The sequence below is a fragment of the Bos indicus genome, chromosome 29 (assembly GCF_029378745.1).
Source record: "Bos indicus isolate NIAB-ARS_2022 breed Sahiwal x Tharparkar chromosome 29, NIAB-ARS_B.indTharparkar_mat_pri_1.0, whole genome shotgun sequence".
NCBI lineage: Eukaryota > Metazoa > Chordata > Mammalia > Artiodactyla > Bovidae > Bos > Bos indicus.
The window spans coordinates 15,273,043-15,297,880 of NC_091788.1; the positions used below are offsets into that span (position 1 = coordinate 15,273,043).

Here is a 24,838-nt window from a genome sequence, read left to right on the forward strand (position 1 = left end):
GATGCTTTTGAACTGTGGTGCTGGAGAAGACTCCTGAGAGTCTCTTGGACTGCAACAAAATCCAACCAGTCCATCCTAAAGGAAATTGGTCCTGAATATTCATTGAAAAGACAGATGCTGAAGCTGAAATGACAATACTTTGGCCACCTGATGCAAATAATTGATTCATTTGAAAAGACCCTGATGCTGTGAAAGATTGAAGGCAGCAGGAGAAGAGGACAACAGAGGATGAGATAGTTGGTGGCATCACTGACTTGATGGACATGAGTATGAACAAGCTCTGGGAGTTGGTGATAGACAGGGAAGCCTAGCATGCTGCAATCCATGGGGTCACAGAGTCAGACATAACTGAGTGACCGAACTATTCTGAACTGTACTTAAATTTAAGTTAAATATCAGATCGTACATTTTCTTTCATAACACTCATCTTTTTTTAATTACATTTAGTTATTTAATATGTCTTGCCTGGATATAGCTTCCCAGATAGCACTAATGGTAAAGAAGCTGTCTTCCAATGCAGGAGATGCAAGAATTCTGTGTTTGATCCCTGGTCAGGAAGATTCCCTGGAGGAGGCCATGGCAATCCACTCCAGTATTCTTGCCTGCATATATAACTTGGCTTTTATAAATTAAAAGACTTTTTAGAATTTCAAGCTTCTGAAGTGGCAAGGGTCATGTTATGTTTTATACCTGAAACCCAGTCCAGGGCCTAACACATAATATAGGGTTTTAACAAATGATTTTGGAACGAATAAGGCAAGAAAGATTTAGATTTCCCATTGAGTTCCCCAAATACCAACACTGTGCCATCCCCCACTGTAATGTCTTAAGTGTTTACTTGCTTCTGCACACAACTCACTATTGCAGTGTGTAAAAAACATCCACCAAGCAGATGTACCTACACTTCGTGTAATCTTAATTAAGCATGGCACGTCTGATTATTGCGTTATAGAGGTTTCCCTTGTTTGGCTTTGTTTTCTTTTTAGCAGCCATATATAGGCATGAATTTTAAAACAAATGAGAGAAAAAACATGTTTATCAATAATATATTCCCAAAGGTTCAATATATATCCAGATATGAAAGGTGAAACTATATTGTGATTGCTTTACTGAAAGATTTTTTTTGGCAGCAAATTTTAGTGTGTTAATGGTCTTCAGTGTGTTAAATTTTTTATTTGACATATCTAAGTAGATGTGTTGCTTTTCATTAAAGATTTTAACTGATAAATATATTTTAAATTAATTATGTTCAGTCCTCCTGAATCACTTCTGAGGATACATAAGGTTCTGTAGAACTGTTAGAAACTGCAGCTATAAACAATCCAGAGCAACTAGAGAATTCTAACTATAAAAACACACAAGTCCTAAAAGAAGAAAATGTTGGTTCATTCACCCGTAAGTATAGGTATAGGAATCTTTTTAACTCAGAGTGAACATCCATATGCCTAAAAACCTACATAAACATACACAAAATTAAAAAAAATAATAACAAGTTTGGAGCAGCAAAAATTCAAAATAAGAATGACCAACTGGGAGAAAATTAACAATGCATGAAAGAAAGTATGTTAATGTTCTACATTTTCAAAAAAATAAAATTAATGAGTGCAAGAAAAAGAAACTGAAGAGAAAGGAAGGAAGGATTCATTCAAAGTAACATTTTCATAGTATTGTACTATGAACCCTCAGTCACAGGCAGTGTGAGGAAGAGGAAGAGATGCCGACAAACACCAAACTCTTTTTAGCCAACCTGAGTTTTCCTTTCTTTCTTTCTTTTTTTTTTTTGATTGGTGGTATCCTTTGGTGTTTTTTTTTTTTTTTTTGGTTGGTAGTATGTATAAAGTCATTCTGAAATTCTTTTCCATGTATTATGGGATTGAGCTAATCAATAAGTATGTTGATATTAAAGGAAGATAAACTTTTCATTGTAATTGAAGTATAATACAAATGTAAAACCATATATGGCAAAAAACAAACAAAAATATCTTAGAGACTGGAATTTGAGGTATCATTGTGAATTTATGATTTCTAATATATATTTTATATGTGTGTATATGCATGTGCCTGTATCTGTGCATTGCACCTTTATATGTGTGTGTATGTATATTTCTCTGTATAGTTTATGCATGCATATTTTTGTGTTTATTTGTATGCATATGCTTCCTAACTCCATCTGCTGACAGGGCCAAGAATCAAACATATCCCCATAGTAATAAGTAAACTTGGTTCCCAGATGTTGATATCTAATGCAGTTCTTCACTGGCATGAAGCAGAGATTCTCAACAAAGTGATTTCAGGACTGAGCAGGGTAGGTACAAGATGAGCCTAAAAAAATATCTTATTGCGCTATTAATAGGAAGCTAGGGAATGCTTCAGAAAAGATGAAAACGTGTCACAACAGCACAGAAAATAGCATGACAGGACTTCTATTCAACAAATCTAGAACAACTGGAACACAGCAATTTGAAAATAATTAAGTGCAATAAAGAACTGATTGAAAAATAGAAATTTTGTATTAATTTCACCATATCTGATAATAAATAGACCAAATCAGTCAATCAGTGGGGAAGGGAGACCTCTTGCTTACAGTAAAATGTCAAGGGCTTGTTGTTTAATGTGAAAGAAGTGTTTGTGTTAGAAAGTTAACAGTTTGTATCCTTAAAGACTGGATTAGAAAAGAATCATCGATGAATGCTAATCCAGGGAGAAATTTTGATGAGGCGTGAGACATTTGCATAGTCCGCCTATCACACACACACACACAGCTCTGGAAAGGCCTAACACTTGCAGATGATATTTCAGTGGTTGCCATTATAGCATAACTATTATTATAGCTAATGTGCTGCTATGATATCTTTTTGTGTCTGGCAGTCTGGAACTTTGCCTAGATCAAGTCTTCCAGAATCTTCTCTGACCTGTCTAGCAGCAACTTGTTCCCACTATCAGCAGCTCCCCCCGGCAAGCCTTGAGCTTGAGCCAGAGTGGTTACAACAGCTACCATTACGGTTATGAGTGCTGAGACTTAAGAAAGCTGAATCTAGTCACATTTTCTGGCAGTGAAACTCAGAGTAAATGCATCTAGATGGGAAAAAAAAAATTGTTTGGTTTGTGTACCAAGAGGTAGAACATAATATGAAAGCAGCTCAGCCTTGTTTGTAATGACTCCAAAGTGGCCCTTCCCTGGACACTCAGTGCCGAATAAATCAATCCCTCAACTCTGACTTGCTCTTGACACTGCCTTTAATCTGTGAACTACGAAATCTTGTGTGCACTCCTCTCCCCCATCTGTGTGTGGCTGTCAGGCAGGCAGTTAACAGCACTCAGGAACAGAAGTTAATTGGAAGGAGCTGGAGGTCTCCAGTTCCTTTGGTAATTACTGAAGGCACTCTCCTGCCTTGGAAGAGAGCCTCTTGCCTCTGCAGTTTGATGAAGAGACTCTTTTTCCTCTTTCTGTAGTCACAGAAGCAAAACGGAGCCAAACAAAACTGAACACTTTCTGTTTGTTTGACAAACCTCAGAATTATTTTAAGGTTGGGTACACTAAGCTTTAGGTTCAATTCAATTTCCTTCAAATACAGTTAAAAACCTTTGTGAAGAAGATGTGTCTAATTCACCACTTTTTCCCCAGGGCTCAGCCCTGTACCTGACACATAGTAAGTTAAATGTTAAGAATTTTCTTTATGAATATTATTATTGTTATTATTCATCTAGTTCCTACTGTGTATGAGACTCTGAAATAGTCACTTAAAGAAGAAAAAAAAACATTGACTCCAGAGTTGCACACTCGGGTAGATCTCTTAGCAATACTAGCATCTATGGTATTGCAAGCAAGCTGTTTCATGTTACTAAACATAAGTTTCTTCACCAACACTCTGCATATAACATTGTACAGATTAACTCATCTAAAACCATGAAAGGGCCTGGTATACTGACTGGCATACAGTAAGTGCTTAATAAATGGTAGCTTTCTTTCCTTGCTGCTTAGTGTATATAAGTATTATATGAACCACTGGGTCCACTTGTGGCTATCATCTTGCTTCCAATCTTTAACCTTAACATTATTAATTTAGAATAGGACAAGTTTCGTCTTCTCTCTCTTTGACCTATCTCTCCCAACTCTATTATCTCTTCCATTTGTTTTATTTTAGCTAAAAGACATGTTTTGAATAGGGATTCAAGAGCACAGACGTTTTTATTGAGTCACCAACTCATTGGAAAAGCCCCTGATGCTGGGAAAGATTGAAAACAAAAGGAGAAAAGGGCAGCAGAGGATGAGATGGTTAGATGGCATTACCAACTTAATAGACATGAATTTGAGCAAACGCTGGGAGATAGTGGTGGACAGAGGAGCCTGGCATGCTATAGTCCATGACATGGCAAAGAATTGGACAGGACTTAGTAACAGAACAACAACAACAAACTTATTGAAGCAAGCACTAGAACGTGCATTTGAGATACAGAAATGAGTACAGTATGATGACCCATTCCCTCAGGAAATTTACAGCCTTGTTGAGGAGACAGGGGTTTGCATGTGAAACTCAAATACAACACAGGTAGTTTTGGATAAGAGAAATTCTTGATGTTAAACTACTTTGTGGGCACTGAGGATGGAGTAGTCAGCTCCCCTGTTAGGAAGCAGATGAGTTGCATTAACGGAGGATTCAGATAGCAAGTGTTCTTTCCAGTGGACTTTTTTAAATGTTGAAATATAGTTGATTTGCAATGTTGTATTAATTTCTGCTGTTCATCACAGTGATTCAGATATATATATATATATGTTATCTTTCATCTTCTTTTCCATTATGGCTTATCACAGGATATTGAGTATTGTTCCCTGTGCTCTGCAGTAGGATCTTGCTGTTTATCCATTCCATACAATAGCTTTCATCTGCTAACCTCAACCTCCCACTCAGTCCTTCTCCCTTGCACCTTTCCCATGGTAACCACAAGTCTGTTCTCTTTGGACTGTGAGTTCCCATGGAACTTTGAAGAATGATCAAGTGTTTTCTAGGCAGCGAACAGGCAAACAATCTACAGAGAGAGAACAGCATGTGCAAATCCATAGAGCGATGCAGGTGATAGGAGATGAAAATATGTATTTGTTGCCAAATGATTACATGCTGCATTATGCAGTGGAAAGCATCATTAATAAGCTATGCAACAGAGTCAGCTGTTTTCAGAAAGGTATGATGGTGTGGATGGTAGACAGCAAATATTTCATTCCACTGCTGAGAATGGAGTAGGTGTAGCTGCCTCAGTTGGAGTCAAACCTCAGCCATGGGAACTATGTCAGGTTCAGTGGTCACCTGCAAAGCTGTGAGACCTTGATGCTTAATGAGCATCTATACCTGAGGTCACAGAAGGACCAGCTTGAATGCTATCTATTAGTCAAAAAGCAAATTCCCAGGGTACGGATTTGTTAATAATGTGATTCATAGACGGTCAGGAGGGTGAGAGGATAGAGGGACTGTGTGAGAGCCTAGAATAACTGCCCAGATGGCAAATTCCTTTACTAGGAGAGCAAATCTGATAGTGGAAGAGGAGTATGCATACTTTAGAAACATTTTAATGCAACTTCTGGAAGCTGGCAGAAGCTGAATACAGGAAGTAAGTGAAGCAGATAATTTGTATAGTTTAGTGACAGATGGCATGATAATGTGGAATCCAATTTATTCGAATTTCTTAGCTTAGCCCTAACTTATTCAATAAGAATAGGATTTTGTATTTAAACAAATCATTAGACTTGTTGGTGGAAATGTAAACAGCAATGTAATTCATGAAGCTATTTTTCCTGGTCTCCATACATCAGTCCTACTCTAAAAAAATTCATTAGAACTTAAAGCTAATAATTTGATAAGTTGAAATGTAGTTGTAGTCAATAATAATTTTTTACATATAGCATGATAAAAGTTGACAAGTACCTTCTAAATCATGTCTGTACTGAAGTGGAAAAACAGTGAAAAAAATTACACAAAAAACATGATTTATAATGCAGATCAAATGTCCTTCATTTTCTGTAAAATTTATTTGGCATTATTTCCTCACAAATGTTAACAAGCTAAAATAGCAGTGCTTATTGAATCTCCATTGTAATGTCTAGGTGTTGCCCAACTACATAGATTGACCATAACAGTCCATCGTCATAACCTTACACAGAAGACATTTGGTTGAAACAACAGTTAAGTGAATTAAGTATTGGACCTGGGGCCACAGGGTGCTGAAAGAGAAATCCAGTGCAAGGCAGGAGCCACATACATAGTAAACTTTGAGATTTAAAGATCTAAATCTATATACATGCTTAGTATTTTGTAAGTTGTTTCCAAAGTCCTTTCTTAAACCAATCAACAAACATCTATTTTGTACTTGCTGCTTATAGAGACTTTTGATAACCTAAAACGCATACTTCTGTGGTAGGCTTTTGAACAAGAGCACAAAACCGTCTCTTCCTCGCATTTATACTGTTTATAGTATGGTCCGTGCCGACTTAGTTGTGTCTGATTCTTTGCGACCCCACAGATTGTAGCCCATCCGGTCCCTCTGTCCATGGGATTTTCCCAACAAGAATACTGGAGAGGGCTGCCATTTCCTTCTCCAGGGAATCTTCCTGATCCGGGATGGAGCCCGAGTCTCTAGCCTCTCCTGATGGGCAGGCAGATTCTTTACCACTGTACCACCTGGGAAGAACCACAGGATATTTTATCACAAAAAATGTGATTGAAGCAAAAATCCTTGTTTTATTTTTATTTCCACCTTATAGTTGAGAAAAAAAAAACCCTGAGTCTTTGAGAAGTTAGGTGAATTCATTGACCAAGGTCAGCAGGATTTGAATTTAGGCTTATAGATACTGTGTTCTTTTTCCTTTCTATTGTATTATTGTCGCATTCCTTTGCTTATCATGGAGTCAAAGAATTCGTTTCTCTTTTAAGCAGAGCTGTTTGATACAGCTGGCACCTTCCAAGTTTTAATTCTTCTCAGTGTAACTGGTTTTATCCCAAATGATCTTTTAAACATTAAAGAATAAAGAAATGCTATAGGTTTAAAGTCATAGTGTTGAAGAGTTTTTAATATGGGATTGCATAAAAATAATTGGGTTGAATAGCACTGGGTGTGCATTTTATGGGAAACAAATACATTTTTTTTTTTTTTAATTTATCCAAGCTAGTAATCTTTATTCTTTGTTCTCATAGTTAGATGGGATTTTTTTTTTTTTTTTTTTTTGAGCCTATACTCCTTGTTAAAGGCTGTTATTGAAGCTTTTATAGAATCAGGTTAGAGGTCATTGTGCATATATTGTTTTCAATTTTTTACTGGTGCTGTTTATTGTTGTTTTATTATTATGGTACTACAGATAGAGAAAGATAGAAAAAGATGTATTGAAGAAAGTTAAAGTTTACTAAATATGTGATTTTCTTTTGCAAGTTACTTAAGCTTTCTGAGCTTTGGTCTGCTCTTTCAGGAAATGGGGCCAATAGTCAAATATCATGGAATTGTGATGAAGATTAAATGAGCCAGTGATTTAGATAGATATATAGATAGAATTATGCTGCTGCTGCTAAGTCGTTTCAGTCGTGTGCAACCCCATAGACGGCAGCCCAACAGGCTCCCCCGTCCCTGGGATTCTCCAGACAAGAACACTGGAGTGGGTTGCCATTTCCTTCTCCAATGCATGAAAGTGAAAAGTAAAAGTGAAGTCACTCTGCTGCTGCTGCTGCTAAGTCGCTTCAGTCGTGTCCGACTCCATGCGACCTCATGGACTGTAGCCCACCAGGCTCCTCCGTCCATGGGATTTTCCAGGCAAGAGTACTGGAGTGGGGTGCCATCACCTTCTCCAAGATAGAACTATAAATGGTACTTAAAAGTGAAGCATAAATCTAAGGAAAATACATGTGAGTTTAATAAAGTTAACATTTCTTAGGCACTTATATACAGGGCTTCTTCCAAGTGCTTTATCTATATTATTTATGTTAATGTTCATCATCCTATGAGACATATATCTTGCTGTTGTTGAGTCACTAAGTTGTGTCTGACTCTTTGCGATGCCATGAACTGGAGCACATCAGGCTTCCCTTTCCTTTACTAGCCTCCAGAGTTTGCTCAAATTCATGTCCATTGAATTGGTGATGCCATCCAGCCATCTCATCCTCTGGCATCCTCTTCTCCTTTTGCCTTCAATCTTTCCCAGAATCAGGGTCTTTTAGAGTGAATCAGTTCTTCGCATCAGGTGGCCAAAGTAATGGAGCTTCACCTTCAGCATCAGTCCTTCCAATGAATATTTAGGGTTGATTTCCTTTAGAATATCTTATTATCTCTATTTTCCTGAGGATAGAACTAATTCGTAGATTAAATACATATTTTTCCAGAAGCCCCACAACTACCAATGAATGGAGACAAGATTTAGGTCCATATTTTTCTGAGTTTAAAAACCAGAAGTGTAACCTGTATTTTATACTGTATTTCTTAATTTATCCTTATTTGTTAAGTGAGATATATAACCTAGTATTTGTTATATGGTTGCTGGCTTATGGGGAAATAATACATAGATGAAAGTTGTATAATTAGATATTACAGGAGTCTAGAAGTAGGTAAAAGAATGAACACTCTAATATATACTATTATAGTTAATAAAAATCTCATAAAATAAAATTCCAGGAGCAACATTCTCCCTCTGTTGATAATTCTTCTAAATGGTTAGTATGGGATACAGTTGTTGTGGTTTCAGATAGATCTGTAAATGGTACTTAAAAGTAAAGTGTAAATCTAAGGAAAATACAATATGAACCAAGCTAAGAATGAAAAATGTATAGGAAGTTCTCTAGCCTAAATAAATTGTGAATCAAGGTTGACCATTTGTAGCATATTTGATCATCCTGTTCTGAAAATGTTGGAAACATCACAAGATCAATGAAGCTACCAAGTTTTGTCAGACAAGTTAGTCTGTATTTTCTTCTTCTTGTCCTGTACCTGCAGACACCACAGCCAAAATGCCAACAAATTATAAATAAGGGCTAGTTGGAGAGTGATGCCTGTCAGTTTTCTGGTATTAAATGATATCAAGAATTAAAATCGCATAGTGGAAAGAATCGGAGAAGGCAATGGCACCCCACTCCAGTACTCTTGCCTGGAAAATCCCATGGACGGAGAAGCCTGGGTAGGCTGCAGTCCATGGGGTCGCGAAGAGTCAGACACGACTGAGCAACTTCACTTTCACTTTTGACTTTCATGCATTGGAGAAGGAAATGGCAACACACTCCAGTGTTCTTGCCTGGAAAATCCCAGGGGCGGTGGAGCCTGGTGGGCTGCCATCTATGGGGTCGCAGAGTTGGACACGACTGAAGCGACTTAGCAGCAGCAGCAGCAGTGGAAAGAATAATGGAGTTAATTTCTCTGCTTTATCACCTAGTATCGTTAAGACTTCAGACAAGTTACTTTCTCTTATGTCTCATTTTCCATGAGATGTAAGATTAGAAAGCCCCAGATTCAAATCTTGGCTTTGTTCTTTAATAACATTTTGTTCTTACATAAGATCTATTATTTGCTCTGTCACTTATATCTTTAGTAAAAAGAAAAGTTAGTCTGAATATTTGCTTCATGGGGTTGTGAAGATTAAGCTAGGATAATATATGTAGGCATTTGGATGTGTGCATTGACATAACAAGCTTTTAATAAATATTAGCTTTAGTGTTCATACATCCTGCATTTTTCCTATCACTTATATTTTGCTCACTCGACTTCAGGCACTGTTCTAGTGCCTCAATGTAAGATATATATAATTGAAAATCAACCATGATCAGTATTAAATAGTACATATAAAGTGAAGAAGGACCCAGCATTTAGTAGATAATAAATTTCAGAATATATGATACAGTGATATAGAAATAAGCCAAATACCCATAGACATAATTTAGGTTAACAGAGAAGAATGAAGAGAGACACTTTTTTTTATTAATTCACTTTTTAATTCATTTATTGTCTTTAGCAGTCTCTTACTTATCACCATTCTGTGCCTCACAGGGATCCTATATACCAAGGTGAAAGCAAAAGTTAATAAGTCTGGGTTTCTTCCCTGTAGATTGTCTTTATTCTACAATCCAAGTGTCTGTGGATCAATGTCAGGGTCTGCAAATTTCTTAAAAGAACAGTCACAAGTGAGTATCTTTATTTTTCAGGAATAGCATCTGTTGATTTTATCAGCCTCTTGAGAGTACTCCTAGGAGATCTCAGTACAGAGAAAAGGGTGGACTCTGATTCTTATTTATTGCTTTGGCAATACTACATATCTTCAGCTGGATAGACCTTGAACTCAGTTCTAACTGGGTTTAAATTACAGATGCTTTCCCTGGTTGCTTTGTGACTTAACTTGAACCTCAATTTATACATGACCAAACCTTCTTTGGAAAGAATGATGCTAAAGCTGAAACTCCATTACTTTCGCCACTTCATGCAAAGAGTTGACTCATTAGAAAAAGACTGATGCTGGGAGGGATTGGGGGCAAGAGGAGAAGGGGATGACAGAGGATGAGATGGCCGGATGGCATCACTGACTCGATGGACATGAGTCTGAGTGAACTCCGGGAGATGGTGATGGACAGGGAGGCCTGGCGTGCTGCAATTCAGGGGGTTGCAAAGAGTCGGACATGACTGAGTGACTGAACTGAACTGAACTGAAACCTGGGATAGTGATACCTACCTTCTAGGCTTGTCCCATTAATGCATGCCAATAAGCATCTCACAATATCCAGCGCTTTGTAGGTATTCAAAATTAGTGGCTCCTCTCACCTTGGCGGCTGCCTGAGAGACCAGCAGGTTCCTTCCTCATTAAAAAGCTCTATCACAGCTTATTGTTATTGCCTCTGATCAGAAACCTGTGCTTTCGGAGACTAGTCCATATAAAAGTGATATAAAGGGTCAAAACATGAACACAGTTAGTGTTCATCAAAGCACGTATCACAATCCTTGTATATCAGCTTGCACGTCTCATACTGTATCTGTGGTGACCTCCTGTTGCTTTAGACATATTCCCTGTCACAATTTAATTGTGTTGCATTGTGATTCAGATCTCCCCAGGTATTATAGAAACTAGCTTTCCATGTCCGTGAGGGTGTTAGTTGAAACACAAGTGCACATTTATTCCTCAGATGCTTCTCAAAACAAGAGGAGCCTGTGGAGCTTTGAGTTACAACACAGCACAGACTAATAATGCGTCCCAGGAGGAATAGAGTCTGCTGAGAGCCACAGAACAGTATACACATGCTGGTAAGTACAAGGAAGATGGTAGAGATGGTGGAGGGACGTTTTATAGGATCACTGAGTGTCACTGCGAGAAAATCAAGCTATCACTTAGGAAAATAGAGTCACTATTACACTATATAGCAAAGACCATGCTGTTGTTCAGTCACTCAGTCATGTCCAACTCTTTGGGACCCCATGGACTACAACGTGCCAGGCTTCCCTGTCCTTCTCTGTCTCCTGGAGTTTGCTCAAACTCATGTCCACTGAGTCAATGATGCCATCCAACCATCTCATCCACTATTTCCCCCTTCTCCTCCCACCCTCAATCTTTCCCAGCATCCAGGTCTTTTCCAGTGATTCAGTTCTTCACATCAGGTGGCCAAAATACTGGAGCTTCAGCTCCAACATCAGTCCCTCAGATGAATATTCAGAGTTGATTTCCTTTAGGATTGACTGGTTTGGTATCATTGGTGTTCAAGGGACTCTCAAGAGTCTTTTCAAGTGCCAAGTTTGAAATCATCTTGTTACTATCTTGTTATTAATATTATAGGTTATTCTGATCATGATGCACGTATTGATTTCTTTAAGTGAAAATCTGTATGTCTTCCACCCATAGAGACAATGTCATGAAAACCTCCTGAATAAACTCATATATGAATCAAATATGGTCAGTAAAGAATGCTAGGTTGCAGACTTGAGTTCTCCACATGATCAAAACCCATACTCTCAATACCAGATCCTAGGATATATATCCCATGGGTATTAATGGGAAATCTTCTATGAATAGATCACCTTTCTTTGTAAACAAAATATTTTTAACATAAGTTGACATTTTCCAGTTTCTTATAAAATATCAGTGATGATATTTTTCAATAAATGATATTCCCATTTGTCACTGGATAAAGTCCAAATTCTTGGAAATGGTAAAGAATCTGCCTACCAATGCAGCAGACATGGGTTCGATCCCTGGGTTGGAAAGATCCCAGAAAAAAGAATGGATACTCACTCTAACATTCTTGCTGGAGAATCCCATGGACAGAGGAGCCTGGCAAGCTATAGTCCATGGAGTTGCAAAGAATGGAACACAAGTGAGTGAAACACTTTCACTTTTTCACTTATCCACAATTAGTCTGACTGACTTTAAATCAGGGAGATTTCTGCATAGAATATGAATCATTCTAACTGGATGAAGCAAATACTAGAAGATTACCTGTTAATAATACATATATTATATGCTGCTGCTAAGTTGCTTCAGTCGTGTCCGACTCTGTGCGAGCCCATAAATGGCGGCCCACCAGGCTCCTCCATCCCTGGGATTCTCCAGGCAAGAACACTGGAGTGGGTTGCCATTTCCTTCTCCAAAGCATGAAAGGGAAAAGGGAAAGTGAAGTCACTCAGTCATGTCTGACTCTTTGTGACCCCATAGTCGGCAGCCTACCAGGCTCCTCCATCCATGGGATTTTCCAGGCAAGAGTACTGGAGTGGGGTGCCATTGCCTTCTACGAAACATATACTATATACACATTATAAATATATGTATAATATAATGCATTTTTAAGCTCAATATTCAAAAAACTAAGATCATGGCATATGGTCCCATCACTTCATGTCAAATAGATGGGGAAACAATGGAAACAGTGACAGACTTTATTTTCTTGGGGTCCAAAATCACTATGGACAGTGACTGCAGCCATGAGATTAAAAGACACTTGCTCCTTGGAAGAAAAGCTATGACAAACCTAGACAGCATATTAAAAAGCAGAGAAGTTACTTTGCTGACAAAGGTCCGTCTAGTCAAAGCTATGGTTTTTCCAGTAGTCATGTATGGATGTGCGAGTTGGATCATAAGAAGGTTGAATGCCGAAGAATTGATGTTTTCAAACTGTGATGCTGGAGAAGACTATGCTGGGAAAGATAGAAGGCAGGGGAAAAAGGGGATAGCAGAGGATGAGATGGCTGGATGGCATCACCAACTCAATGGACATGAGTTTGAACAGGCTCCAGGAGATAGTGAAGGACAGGGAAGCCTGGCATGCTTCAGTCCTTGGGGTTGCAAAGAGTCAGACAGAACTGAGCAACTGAAAAATGACAATATAGGTATAATATATATGTATGTGTTTATATGTATAATTTGCTTTACTATTCACTCTCCTGTTGCAAGTTGCATCATAAGTCATATTCCATTTCTCTGACCCCATGAAGATTGTTAAGTTACTTGGATTTAGAAGGTTGAGAGTGAGATAGAAAACACACAGCTCTTTTTGTGTTATCATGTTATTCTAATAAAAGAGACACTTCCTAGTTTCCATGAACTTTATTGTGCATTAATTATGTGCTTAACATGTATGTCATGTCCCAATCTAATGTGGTGTGTTCATTTCAGTTCAGTTCAGTCGCTCAGTCGTGTCCAACTCTTTGTGACCCCATAAATTGCAGCACGCCAGGCCTCCCTGTCCATCACCAACTCCCTGAGTTCACTCAGACTCACGTCCATCGAGTCGGTGATACCATCCAGCTATCTCATCCTCTGTCATCCACTTCTCCTCCTGCCCCCAATCCCTCCCAGCATCAGAGTCCTTTCCAATGAGTCAACTCTTCTCATGAGGTGATCAAAGTACTGGAGTTTCAGCTTTAGCATCATTCCTTCCAAAGAATACCCAGGGCTGATCTCCTTTAGAATGGACTGGTTGGATCTCCTTGCAGTCCAAGGGACTCTCAAGAGTCTTCTCCAACACCACAGTTCAAAAGCATCAATTATTCAGCGCTCAGCTTTCTTCACAGTCCAACTCTCACATCCATACATGACCACTGGAAAAACCATAGCCTTGACTAGACTGAACTTTGTTGGCAAAGTAATGTCTCTGCTTTTCAATATGCTATGTATTGTAATTAATAATACAAACTTCTAAAATAAAAACTGACAAATAGAAAGCATATGAGCAAAACTAAATATTTTTTGTTTAATTATTTTTCCTAAAGGCAAACTAATAATGAGGAATAAGTCTGATGAATATAAAACTCCACCATTCACTCATTTGTTTACTGAAAAGTTACCCATTTTCCTCAACCTGTGATTGTTCCTCTGTTTTAAATGTTACTAAAAGATAATCTAATTGGCCTCTCAGTTTTCAAGATAATTTATCTTTGCTAGTATTGTTTCAAGGTTCAGATGCATACTTTTTCATCCAACTTGTGCTTGCACATTAAAATTAAAGGATAGAATATTGCCTATGATTCTTCACATTTAGCTCTAGCTGTTATAGAATATGATCATACATATATTTTAAAAGGTTTGCAATATAATTCAATTACAGAACCTAAATGCAGACTGTGTTGTCCCCTGACCATTTATTCTACCTCAAGCCTTGGACACAGACTTTCTAATTTTATATTTGTTTTTCAACAGCATGTATAAAAAATACACTAAAAGCTGCCGCTTTCTCGACAACTCATGGTCATAGTTAGTTAATTATTTAATGCCACCAAGAACAAGGCAGGGCATGCAGTGAGCATGAACTTGACTCTAAAATAACGGTGATGGGTTTAGATCCCTTGGGTCCCCAGTGTGTTCTGTACTGATACAGTAAAAGGGGGGGAAAGTCTCATCAATATGCAAGTTTAAATAGGAATCTGTCCTGCCACATCTGCTGACAAGATTAATTATAGATCTCTGAACCTGATGTGTTTTCTTAATATCTTGCATCACTTTACTGGCCTGCAGTCAAGCTGAAATACTAGATATGGCTTTGTATAATTCTCAAGTCTAGAGTGACATTTTGCAGTGCATTTTGTCTGGATAACTTAAAAGTTTTCATTAATAGTTTGTCATTAGTCTTTGAATTTGTTCATTGAAATTAGGATAATCTTTTGGCAGTAGCAAAATTCTGAAAGAATGCAAGAATCCTCTCCCTGAGAAAGTGCAACCATTTTCTCTAGGCTGTATATCTTCAAATGAAAGGGCAAGGAAGTAAAGACAGTAAAAATTATTGCAAAGTATTTTGCCTTGTGAATCACATAGTCTTCCAAGAAATAAAAGGAAAGGGAAGGGAAGGGAAGGGAAAGGAAGATCCATGGGATAACAAAGAATCCGAATGCTAAATGACTGAAGTGACTTAGCATGCATGCACACTTGCAAGGGATAATGATAGAAAGGCAAACTATTGGATCAGATTCAGGATATGAAGGATGGATATTGTGTTGCTTTATTTATTTATTATATCTGTTTAGGATGGGAACAGAATTAGGCTGGACAAAAAGCAGCTGAATTATTATCCTCATGAAGATTGCTTTTTAATTACCATGACCACCACTAACATCATCATCATCAATTATGTTTCCAGAAAAATAAGAAAATAGATTAGGATAATACATTGAAACAGTTGAACAATAGGCTAAAGCAAAACTGGTTGTAATTGTATAATCTTTATTCAACAGGTTATTGATTAATTTTCATTGATATATAATTCACATAATAAAATGTTACATAACATAAAATTCACCATTTTATAGTGTACATCAGTGGTTTTCATCCTCCCTTCCACCCAGTGCCTTAGCAATCTGCTTCATTGTTTTCTTATTATTTGGTCAAGTCTTGAAAAGTTGTAGATCTCACTCTTAGTTAGTCAAGATTTACTAATCTGAGTGTTAGATTCTTACTGTTGCTGCAACAAATTGCAACAAAGTTAGTGGTTTAAAACAATAAACATTTAGTGTCTTATAATTTGAGAGATCTTACTAAGATAAACTCAGTGTTAGCACGGCCACATTTCTTCTGGAAGCTTGAGGGATAATCCATTTCCTTGCATTTTCCAGTTTCTATAGGCCATCGACATGCTTTGTTCATGGTCCCTTTCTTCGTCATCAAAGCCAGAAACATAGAATCTTCCAGTCTCTTTGACTCTGTTACTCTTGCCTCCATCTTTCACTTATAAAGAGTCTTAGGGTTACATTTGGGACCACAAAGATAATCTAGGTAATCTCTCCATCTCAAGGTCCTTAACTTAATCACCTGTACAAAGTTGCTTTTGTCATGTATGGGAACATGTATGGGTTCTAGAGATCAGGATGTGGACATCCTTAGAGGAGGGTGTTTTCAACCTAACACACTGAGATTCATGTCAAAATGTTATATTACATGAATAATACTGTTGTAGTGTATTTTATGTTCAAAATGTCCTTCACACCTAGAAAATGTTTTTGAACACTTCTCTGGATTTCACAGCCTAAGAAATTTAAAAGCACTCCTAAAGATAAAAACTAATTTCCAGAGAGTTCACACTCTCTCACTGTGTATCAGTTTCATCTGAAAGGAATTCCTTTTACTGATTTCCACAAAATATATTTATCATTTTAGCTGGAAGTTTTGCCTCTTTTACAAAATGTTGAAAGTTTGTAGGGATGACAATTTATTTTATTGATTCCTTCTTTTTTTTCACATGTACCTTTCCCATCTGTCGTCTTTGTCTCTCTACCACTCAGATACCCTTGAATCTCCCAATTCATTTCTATTGTGCAGGGCAGGCCATTTTTTTTAACTTCAGTTATTGAATTAAAAAAAAAAAAAAGATGCCAAAGCACTTCCGTGCAATGGGCCTTCACTGAAGAATTTCTGTGTCTGATGAAATGTCTGTGGCTATGGTTGGCAAAGTGATCTTTCCTCCAATTATAAGTATAACACTATAACTTCCCAGGTAATTTATAAACACTTCTGAAGAATGAGTTCATTTTCTTTTTTGATTTTCATTTTCGTTTCCCCATCTATTCATTTTACTCTCTTTGCACTTCCAGGCCTAAAACTGTACTAAAACTGGGCTTAGTACACAGTGCAACCACTGTAACTGCTGTTGACTGAGAAACACTCTTATGAGGCTGTCATTATAGCAGCTTGCAGGTTTCTTTTCCTAATTTCAAATGCCTTCTTCATTTTAGATCACCCCAGGTAGCCATCTCACAGCATCCATCTATCGATTCTCCCTGCGCAAGGTGAAGAAGAAACCACTGGAGAAGGTAAGGCTTTCACTACCCAAGAGCACTGACTCAAAATTAAATGTATCTAATACACTGTAAACTGAAACTTTAAAAATATTCTTGCAATACTACTTGAGGCAATTGATTTTGGAAATTACTAGAAGCAAGAGACTATTTTTCTTTCCTCTGCTACAAGACCTCTTTTGTGGAAAAGAAACTATTTATACAAGTACTTGTTAAAGCTTCTCCATTGCAATTTACTCCACCTAATAATTACTCTATCAACACACATTCTATCTAAATATCTTTAGTCACAGTCCTTCTAATGTAATCTGGGTGTTCATTGTTCTTCTGTTTGATATGTGCTGGAAGCACACAGCATCTTACTCTAATCAGTTTTTGAATGCATTGTCTGTTGAATGAAAGTAACAATGATGAGTAAGACAGCTGTTTCCCTTGAATGTGAATGTAGGGGTTAAAACCACAAATTAAACTGAATATGTGAAGGCTTTCATGCATGTTTCAAAATGGGGGGAAATACATTTTGTGAAATGGAAATCAATACTAGTGAAAGTTGTAAAGATCAGTGACTTGCAGAAGAGATGGTATTTGGAAACAGCTATACTCTCCATTCTGGAGAATAGGCACTCAACTTCAGTGAGTTGGTAAGATGAAGTATAATTTGCCTTTGTAGATGGCGATTTTAACAAAGAGAACAGGAGAAACAGAAAAGGAATACAGAACCATCAGAATTTCATGCTTGGATTATCAGTGTATCAGTATATTAACAGAAGGAATGAAAGTGCCATGATTTATTATCATTCAATTGTGTATTACTATTCTTATTAACATTAGATTTTATTATTATATTAATATTAAATATTATTATATATTATATAATATAAGAATACTATATTAATCTAATATTTATATTAGATACTTCTTTGCTTTTTGGCTCAGAATTCTATAAAATTTAGTTTATGACATTTAGTTGTCAAAATATAAAGATTTCATAATGGCTAACTGATTTCCCTTCTATACATCATATTTATCCCCTGTTTCTACATATATATTGTTTAGTTAGTATTTTTCATTGAGATTTCTAATTGATAACATTATGAGAATAATTTTAAAACATATTGTATGTGTCAATGAACTATTAATTTTATATTGAGGAAATAATTGAGGCCAAAGCAATTTCCTTTTTTTTTTTTGTAAAAGCAGCATGGTAATTCATACATATTTAAATAAATTTGTTAGTAATTACTTTTTTCAACCTTCACAAACATTTCCCGAATTGGTCATGAATAAAACTGAGAATACAGATGAGCTGGCCAGACTGAGATGGGAGCCTATTTAGCAAATGTCCCAAGGAAGAATGAGAGGTTCAATCTTAAGACCTTAGGTAACAATGAAAGTTACCATCACACCTGGTATGATATCATATGGTTTTCTAACTACAGCAGTCTCAGTCCTCAGGTTATTTGTGGTGACTCCTTGTTTTTATTTATTTATTTATTTATTTTTTGGTTTGTTTTTTATCTGAATTTCTTAAAACAGGTATTAAGAAGATGAATGAGTGTCTTTGGGTTAGAATGTCTCCCCTGACTACTGACCTGCCCAAGGTTCATACAAAATCATTGTCTAAGTTTCTTCAGATCATGGACCATGTGTCTAATCTACACTGTTAATGCTTTATTCACGTAGAATTAGAAGGTTCCAAGTGAAACATCATTGGAGTGAATTCCCATGCTTAAGAGGCTATTAGTCTCTGTGGTCAAGAAGGTGGCATTACAGTGGGATTTCCATCTTTCATGATGCCTTCCTTACCTTGTATCTTACCCACCATATACACACATTACTGCTTTTGACCATGATGTTTGTGTAATATATGCCTTTATTTGTTTTAATTTCATTAGCTTAGCCTAATGCTCTTCAGCCAACCTTTCTTTTGAGAAATCAAGTAATAAAATAAGTAATATTGTTTCCCAGTTCATAAGTCTGTCTTCATGATTCTGGAGAAATAATTGAAACCCTCCTGTCTTCTATTCACTTGATGAAAGACCTCTGTTGGAGGAAGGCTATCTCCTCTCATTACAGGAATATAGTGTCTTTGTTCTTTCCTTTTAAATTTGTCTCTCTCATTTTGGTATCAGACAGAGAACTCTATCTGAATATATTTTGATGGTTCCACTTGATAACCTGATCGTTTGATCTTTTTTTTAAACATAACTAGAATATAAACTTTACAGACAAGTATACAGGATTATATTCCACTCTCATCTTTCACTTCCTGTAACTCATGAGAAACTAAGTTAACCTCTCTTTGCTACAGCAGCTGCATGGCAGGTAGCAAACAATGATATTATCCAAAAGGGATTTTCTGAGGATTGAGGTGGGTAATATATATCAAGCTCTTAGTATACTGGGTAACACAGAGAAAGCACTCAAAGATGTTAACTGTATCACAGAATGTGAATGGGAATATATATAGATTAACAGAGTAATTACAGGGAGCAAGGAAAGGCGCATCTGTTTTCAAATAATTGGAATAGAAGAAAATTTTAACAGCAAAAGTGCACTGAAGATAGCTTAGAGTTTGAATATTTGCAGTGACTCAGGTTGTCATCACTAATTATCATTGTAAACTCAGAAAGCTATGAGTACAGAATGTTATGTGTGTGTGGAGTTCAGTATATGAGAAAGGCAGTATGACTGTGACCATGAATATTATCTTGATCTTTTATCCAAGGATCTTTTCAAACTGGATTTTTTGTTTACATTTGTTTTGTTTGATTTGGTTTGGTTCCTTGCATGGAACTTCACTATAGACCAAAGTTATACAATGAGAGAGGATCTTTCTGGGAATGGTGAAGTTTCCTTGTCTGTTCAACTCCCTCACCAACACCATCCCTGAGTTTTCTCTGAAGAACCTCTAACAGTTTAGAGGACACAATTTAAAACACACTGATCTATTTAGTCCTTTAAATTTTAGGATGGAAAAACTGGAGCCAGGAATAGTGAAGTGATATGCCCCAGGTAGCACAATAAGGGAGAGAAGTCTGGGTATGCTGACTCTCCTCTATTGGAACATGCTGACTTTTCTGCAGAATGCGTTTAAAGGTTAGAAAAGCAAATATGCCTGTGGGAAATGTGACCTTCCCTTTCTGTTTGCCAATCATGTTGCATGGGTGGTTGCAAATGGGTCATAGCAGCTGTTCTCGAATTCTGTTCTCCAATCAGCAATACTAGCATACCTTTTTAGAAACATAAATTCCTCGGCTTATCCAACCCTCCTGAATCAAAATCTTTGGTGGCAGTGTCCAGGAATTTAAGGATTACAAAACTCTCTAGGGGGTTTTGATATTCATTAAAGTATAAAAACCTCTATATTAAATAAATTATTTTAAAATTAGCTCTGTCTGAAAAAATAATTTTTAATTACATGGGCTACCTCCCAATGGGCAAAAACCACTATGAAGCTACACAAATTCTGTAAAGAAAAATATTGAGGGGGAATAATGAAAGTAAAATTCACTGATCATCATACCACTCTTTGATTTCTAGCAGTTATCTAATTTGATCCTGATAAGAGCAGTATGAAATATATCTTATTATCTGAATTGCTATTTAAAGATACTAAATAACTTGTCTAAGATCATTCAGCTGAAAGTTGCAGAGCTAGGATTTGAACTCAGATGTAACTGACTCCAAAATTTTACATCTTCCTATTGTGAATTGAAACCTACTGGGCTTCAAACACATGTAATAGAACATCTAAAATTCCAGGGGGAAATTCATTCATTAGATTTTTCTTACAATTATAGAGTGCTTTGATGTTAATTTTTCTTGGGATGTAATACACCTCTCTCTTGATGTTACATGGAAATAGTAACATCACTCTTATATGAATACGCGTTTTTTATTCTACTTACATCTTTTTCAACATCATATCCCAAACCTATATACTTGTTTATGACAAGCTAATCTATATGCATATACTATTTTTTCTTTAGCATTTAATATAGGAAATAAATATAGCCTCATTGTGTCCTGTCTGAGAGCAACTAAAGTTTCTGAAAAATAAATCATTATCTTAGATATTATGTTGAGCTATTTCAAATTCTGAAAGATGACACTGTGAAAGTGCTGCACTCAATATGCCAGCAAATTTGGAAAACTCAGTGGCCACAGGACTGGAGAAGGTCAGTTTTCATTCCAATCCCAAAGAAAGGCAATGCCAAAGAATGCTCAAACTACCACACAATTGCACTCATCTCACACGCTAGTAAAATAATGCTCAAAATTCTCCAAGCCAGGTTTCAGCAATATGTGAACCATGAATTTCCAGATGTTCAAGCTGGTTTTAGAAAAGGCAGAGAAACCAGAGATCAAATTGCCAACATCTGCTGCATCATCGAAAAAGCAAGAGAGTTCCAGAAAAACATCTATTTCTACTTTATTGACTATGCCAAAGCCTTTGACTGTGTGTATCACAATAAACTGTGGAAAATTCTTCAAGAGATGGGAATACCAGACCATCTGACCTGCCTCTTGAGAAACCTGTATGCAGGACAGGAAGCAACAGTTAGAACTGGACATGGAACAACAGATTGATTCCAAATAGGAAAAGGAGTACATCAAGGCTGTATATTGTCACCCTGCTTATTTAACTTATATGCAGAGTACATCATGAGAAACTCTGGGCTGGAGGAAGCACAAGCTGGAATCAAGACTGCCAGGAGAAATATCAATCACCTCAGATATACAGATGACACCATCCTTATGGCAGAAAGTGAAGAGGAACTAAAGAGCCTCTTGAGGAAAGTGAAAGAAGAGAGTGAAAAAGTTGGCTTAAAGCTCAACATTCAGAAAACTAAAATCATGGCATCCGGCCCCATCATTTCATGGCATATAGATGGGGAAACAGTGGAAACAGTGGCTGACTTTATTTTGGGGGGCTCCAAAATCACTGCAGATGGTGATTGCAGCCATGAAATTAAAAGACGCTTACTCCTTGGAAGGGAAGTTACGACGAACCTAGACAGCATATTAAAAAGCAGAGACATTACTTTGTCAACAAAGGTCCATCTAGTCAAGGCTATGGTTTTTCCAGTGATCATGTATGGATGTGAAAGTTGGACTGTGAAGAAAGCTGAGTGCAGAAGAATTGATGGTTTTGAACTGAGGTATTGGAGAAGACTCTTGAGAGTCCATGGACTGCCAGGAGATCCAACCAGTCCATCCTAAGGGAGATCAGTCCTGGGTGTTCATTGGAAGGACTGATACTAAAGCTGAAAGTCCAATAATTTGGCCATCTGATGCAGAGAGTTGACTCATTGGAAAAGACCCTGATGCTGGGAGGGATTGGGGGAAGGAGGAGATGGGGACAACAGAGGATGAGATGGCTGGATGCTCACTGACTCGATGGACATGGGTTTGTGTGTCCGGGACTCCAGGAGTTGGTGATGGACAGAGAGGCCTGGCATGCTGCGGTTCATTGGGTTTCAAAGAGTTGGACACGACTGAGTGACTGAACTGAACTGAGATATTATGTAAGTAAAATCATGTAAATATTATAGAAATAATTATAGGGATATACACTGCAGACTACAGAGCTATAATATAGGAAATTATAGGAGAGGGTAATTGTATATCATGTACACTGGAGCTTCAATATCCAGGCAGAAATTCAGCAATTTTTATATCTGAAAGAGACAGTAAATATCTCATTGCATTCTTCAGAGAGCGTGGTGAATTAGTGGTCTGTTTAAAGAAACAGAGAATGAAGATGTATTGGAAACTTGGAGGATGCTCCAATGTAGAAGCATATCAGTTCTAAAGTTGTTAACTTATGTGCCAATTAGAGGCTTTTTTGATTTCCATTTGAGATTGGTTTTCAGGCCAGGGAGAGAAATTCCCCTTGCTCACTCCATTTTCTAGGATGCTGCCTTAAGAACATCCATCCCATACCTGGTAAAGCTCTGAAAGATTGAATTTTATTGAACAAGTTGTATGAATGACTGTCAGTAGGAAAATAATCTAAGGAGATAAATACATAGAACTTTGAACTGAATGAAAATGAAAATATAGAATATCAAAATTTGTGGGATTTGGCTATGACAAGCTTAAAAAAAGTTATAGCACTGAATACTTATTTTAGAAAATAAAAAATTTAAATGAATGACCTTACCTTCTACTTTAAGAAACTAGTAAAGGAGTAAATTAAATGCAAGTTAAGCAAATGACAGGAAATATTAAATATTCAACACAACCCCCCTCAATGAAATAGAAGACAGGAAAACAATTGAGAAAATTAATGAAACCAAAGCTTTTTTTTGTAACAATCAATAAAACTGATAAACTTCTAGTCAGTTTGATTTAGAATAAAACCAGAATAGACATGCATTATCAATATCAGGAAAGTGAGATATATATTATGAGTAACATCATACCAATAACTTTGACAACTTAGATTAAATGGACAAATTTCTTGGTAGACGCTAAGTTTTAAAGCTCACTCTAGAGGGTGAAATAATGTCCTTTGGAAGGATACTAGAAATTTTGGAGTTGTAATTAGTTGAAAATTTTTTGTTTGCTTGTTTTGTTTTGTTTTTTACTTGTAATCACTTTTTTTTAAATTTAAATTTATTTATTTTAATTGGAGGCTAATTACTTTACAATATTGTATTGGTTTTGCCATACATCAACATGAATCCACCACGGGTGTACACGTGTTCCCCATCCTGAACCCCCTTCCCACCTCCCTCCCCGCACCATCCCTCTGGGTCATCCCACTGCACCAGCCCCAAGCATCCTGTATCCTGCATCGAACCTGGACTGGCGATTCATTTCTTATATGATATTGTACATGTTTCAATGCCATTCTCCCAAATCATCCCACCCTCGCCCTCTCCCACAGAGTCCAAAAGACTGTTCTATACATCTGTGTCTCTTTTGCTATCTCGCATACAGGGTTATCATTACCGTATTTCTAAGTTCCATATATATGCATTGGTATACTGTATTGGTCTTTTTCTTTCTGGCTTACTTCACTCTGTATAATAGGCTCCAGTTTCATCCACCTCATTAGAACTGATTCAAATGTATATTTTTAATGGCTGAGTAATACTCCATTGTGTATATGTACCACCACTTTCTTATCCATTCATCTGCTGATGGACATCTAGGTTGCTTCCATGTCCTGGCTATTATAAACAGTGCTGCGATGAACATTGGGGTACACTTGCCTCTTTCAATTCTGGTTTCCTCAGTGTGTATGCCCAGCAGTGGGATTGTTGGGTCATAAGGCAGTTCTATTTCCAGTTTTTTAAGGAATCTCCACACTGTTCTCCATAGTGGCTGTACTAGTTTGCATTCCCACCAACAGTGTAAGAGGGTTCCCTTTTCTCCACACCCTCTCCAGCATTTACTGCTTGTAGATATTTGGATAGCAGCCATTCTGATTGGCGTGAAATGGTACCTCATAGTGGTTTTGATTTGCATTTCTCTGATCATGAGTGATGTTGAGCATCTTTTCATGTGTTTGTTAGCCATCTGTATGTCTTCTTTGGAGAAATGTCTATTTAGTTCTTTGGCCCATTTTTTAATTGGGTCATTTATTTTTCTGGAATTGAGCTGCAGG

The 24,838-nt window shown here is 37.1% G+C and overlaps 1 protein-coding gene across 1 annotated transcript in view; it reads left to right on the forward strand.

Moving 5' to 3' along the window:
• Positions 1–24,838, forward strand: part of TENM4 (teneurin transmembrane protein 4) — a 3,327,204-nt gene that overhangs the window by 865,270 nt on the left and 2,437,096 nt on the right. Inside the window, exon 4 of the mRNA XM_070782510.1 lies at positions 17,155–17,232. The gene's annotated coding sequence lies outside the window, so the exon portion shown is untranslated. The remainder of the gene's footprint in view (positions 1–17,154; positions 17,233–24,838) is intronic.